This window comes from Triturus cristatus, chromosome 7, assembly GCF_964204655.1.
Source record: "Triturus cristatus chromosome 7, aTriCri1.1, whole genome shotgun sequence".
NCBI lineage: Eukaryota > Metazoa > Chordata > Amphibia > Caudata > Salamandridae > Triturus > Triturus cristatus.
In genome coordinates, this window is record NC_140590.1 from 681,398,991 (window position 1) to 681,403,194 (window position 4,204).

At 42.0% G+C, this 4,204-nt stretch overlaps 1 long non-coding RNA gene across 1 annotated transcript; it reads right to left on the reverse strand.

Annotated features, from left to right (window-relative positions):
* On the reverse strand, positions 1 to 1,439 carry LOC146810337 (uncharacterized). The gene is made up of 4 exons (XR_014965670.1): positions 1,398 to 1,439; positions 569 to 628; positions 384 to 472; positions 1 to 293 (listed from the first exon to the last, which is right to left on the reverse strand). It is a non-coding gene; the product is annotated as an uncharacterized LOC146810337 (long non-coding RNA).
* Positions 1,440 to 4,204: the final 2,765 nt, after the last annotated feature.

Here is a 4,204-nt window from a genome sequence, read left to right on the forward strand (position 1 = left end):
AATCCAACCAACAAACACAGGATGTAGTGAAACAATTAGTGAAACGGTGATACTTAGCACAAAACACATCACATATAACGAATATGTACAATGAACAATACATAAAAATAATCAACAAACAAGGTCCTATTTACAATACATAAGCCACTTAAGGGTTCAAAGTCTCCTCGTTATCTAAGTGGATTTGCATGTGACGCATAGGACATGTAACGTCGACGTTTCGACCCTGGGATAATTGTGCCAATTATTACGCATCGGATTGGGTCTTCATCAGGACAGACGGGGTTGGGGACCTGTAAACGCAAGGGATATGGTGTCAGGGCCATGTGTGTGTTACATGTAATGGAAATAATTAATTTCCCAATTACCATCAATTGTCTCACCTGGGGAACCAATTTAAATTGTAGGAAAAGGATTCCTGTTGTCGCAAATGCAGATGGCCAACATCAAATGTTGAAATACTAGTTTAATCCTGCAAAAGATTAAAGGGGAGGAACTGATGTAAAATCTGGACAGGTTGCGTTGGAAATGGTGGAAACATACCTGTGCGCACAGGAGAAAAACATACCTTTGGGACGGAGATATGATTTGGGAGGAGGAGTGGTGCTGTCTCTACAATCGCCACAAACTGAAAAGACAAAGGGCAAAGAGGAGTCTGAGTGATTAAGGAAGATTAATCATTTGGAAAAAAGACGCCTCTATCAATATCATCTACTCGTGTGAAAACGAATAATTAAGGAAGAGGAAATTGAAGAACATGCGTTGTTCAAAATCAGGATGTAATGTCACCCAGACACATGATACTAAAGTTTTGGAGGTGACTGATGCCATAGCGCAAGGTGTCACAATTATGCGTAATATTTATCAGACGCACACCGAATAATAAATTGTTGGAGGTGCATAATGTCAAAAACGCAAACTGTCATACTTATGGTAGGGCGAGAATAGCCTGATACCAATATATGAGTAAAGTTGGTGGTTGGTATTGCCATGTAAAATCCTATACTAAACCAAGTCCGTGAATGCAAAGGCAAAAGACAAATGTATCACGGCATATTTTAGTTAATAGCCGGCGTTGTTACCGTGTAAAGATATTGTAACCTTTATACTGGGGCGCGTAGTTGTTATCCCCCATATACAGAATAATAAAAAGCCAAAGGTGCCTAATGCCAAAAAACACAAGTTATCACAAATAAGGTGGGGCGTGAGTGTTATAACTTTATGGTTGAATCTGATACCAATTCATGAGTAAAGACGACTATTACCATATATATTTTCTAACTAGACCAAGTCCTTACAAGCACCACAAGAAACAAATCAATCACGGCTAATTTAACACGCATTGTGGCCGTGTACTCCGTTCAATCAATGAGCCAGACGGCGCGATGTCGACTTACTTGGAGTCCGTGAATGGACATCTGATTCCGTCTACGGCTCAGCTGCAACTGACAGCGAGCTCCCGCCCTGAGCTAACTATATGACGTAGTAGGAAGCCAGGGGCGCGCGGCTGTTAGAATGAATCAGCAGAACGGGGAAAGCCAGGAATGGAATTGAGGGCGGGCGCCAGCAGAGTGCTGACGAGCTGGTTGAAACGGGAGGAAACATGCCGAAAACAAATTCATTTATTTTTATACAAGTTATGATGCCTCAATGCGGTAGTGAATGCTTGAGAATTAACATATTTAAGCATTCATTACACACATCGTCTATTTAGGAACACGCGATGTAATTAATGCGGGAGTGATGTGACCTGATTCAGAAGTCACATGAAAAATGTAATGGCAGAAGTTATAGTAAGCCTCATCCGCATGAAATTTAACATATTTGGGCATTCTTACATGCAATGTCCCTGTTAGAAGCAACAATGTGGTTCATGCGGGTGTGCTGTGAAATCACCTTATAGTAAGTTTCTCAAACATGACATGGTTCTGAAATCACATGACAGGTGTGGTGGCAGAAGTCATACTACACCCCATATGTATAATAGGATGACACATTACTTTTTGAAGGTATATACATGGAGCTAGACTTGCACAAATCATACTTATACAGATCGCAATTAAGGGCACATATTTATCACATATCCAGAGATGTCAACATGAGATAAGTAGGCCTTAGCAAGAGTTACGCTAAGGAACGTAAACATAAACATAAACACAGCATGCTTAATGAAACATTACTTTATGTCATCAAAAGTAAAATTTAAAGTTTGCTCATTTGTAAACAAGTTTCCTCATGTTCATTCAGCCCACTATTGGTGGCATCCAGAAGTTCCTCCCCTTTAATCTTTTGCAGGATTAAACTAGTATTTCAACATTTGATGTTGGCCATCTGCATTTGCGACAACAGGAATCCTTTTCCTACAATTTAAATTGGTTCCCCAGGTGAGACAATTGATGGTAATTGGGAAATTAATTATTTCCATTACATGTAACACACACATGGCCCTGACACCATATCCCTTGCGTTTACAGGTCCCCAACCCCGTCTGTCCTGATGAAGACCCAATCCGATGCGTAATAATTGGCACAATTATCCCAGGGTCGAAACGTCGACGTTACATGTCCTATGCGTCACATGCAAATCCACTTAGATAACGAGGAGACTTTGAACCCTTAAGTGGCTTATGTATTGTAAATAGGACCTTGTTTGTTGATTATTTTTATGTATTGTTCATTGTACATATTCGTTATATGTGATGTGTTTTGTGCTAAGTATCACCGTTTCACTAATTGTTTCACTACATCCTGTGTTTGTTGGTTGGATTACCCTGTAAATATTTTTGGTGTTTTTGATACATTAATTAACATCATTCTATCAAGTGACCTGGATTCTGTCCTGTTTCTTTTGGTCTGTGTGTGTCCTTGAGAATCTAACGTGTATTCAGTACCTATTATGTTAGCCTGTTCATTTTCCGACAGAACCATTGTTTTTTGCACACACTGTTACTTACCTAGCAGGTATCCCTCTCCGAATTCTCCGGCACTCAGTCGTGTGTAGATCCCACTATTCTGGAAGATGTAAGAGTCGTGGGTGCTCCCAGGAAACTTTGCAACAATATCTGTGATGATGTTCCCTGCATCACAGATCACCTGCACATTGATGGAGTGGGTGGACTTCCTGTTCCTGTAGATGTGCTCTGTATCAGCTGGTGGACAGATTGGGATGTGTGTACCATCAATACAGCCGATGACATGGGGGAACTGTGCCATGTGATAAAAGTCTGTTTTTGTTTTCTGCAGTGCAGCCTGTGTGTTTGGGAAGCTTATGTAGTGGTGCATTCTCTGCATCATGGCATCCAGGAACTTCCTGAAGAAACGTGACAGGCAACTCTGGGATACCCCACCCACCGCAGCTATCACCACCTGATAACTGCCGGATGCCAACAGATGTAGGCTGCAGAGCACCTGCACATGTGGGGGTATGGCGTGTGCCCTTCTTATTGGCTGGTCCAGGAGTGGGTGAAGGTCCCTGATTAAGTCCATGATGGTTTCGGGGTGTAGCCTGTACCTCTCATGTATCTCTGCATCAGTCAGCTGGAATAGTGTGATGCGCTGTCTGTAGATTTGTTCCTCCCGTCGCCACACCCTCAGTCCTGCTGCCTGTAGACGTAGGCGCCTTGCAATGACGTACATGGCGGCCATGTTGTCCACGCTGTTGCATTTTGGGTTTGCCTATATGCATTGTTGATGGTTACCACCTGCTTTCAATCCGTGTTAATTACCGACTCTTATTTACCGATTTTCCTGGATTTCTTAATTACCGAGTGCTCCTACATGTCATTTTAAATTTTACCACTTCATATTTACCACTTCATGTTTACCGAATCGTTAATTATGTATTCGGTAAATCTGATTCGGTATTTTGGAATTCGGTAAATATGAATCGGTATTTACCGCCGCATATTTACCGAAAAGTGTTTTTTGGACTCCTACATCTCACTTGTCTGAATACCGGTCGGTAACGGCATATTTACCGAAAATCGGCCGTTACCGACCGGTATTTGGTTACCTACATGAGGCCCTAAGTCCCTAGTAGATGGTACTAAGGTACCCAGGGCATAGGTGCCCCAGAGGTCTCCCATGGGCTGAAGCATGTATTATGTCACCCATGAGAGACCATTCAAAATGAAACTACAGACCTGCCATTGCAGGCTGCATAAGTTGGTGCTTGCATCACTTACTAAGGATATAGGTTTCCTATA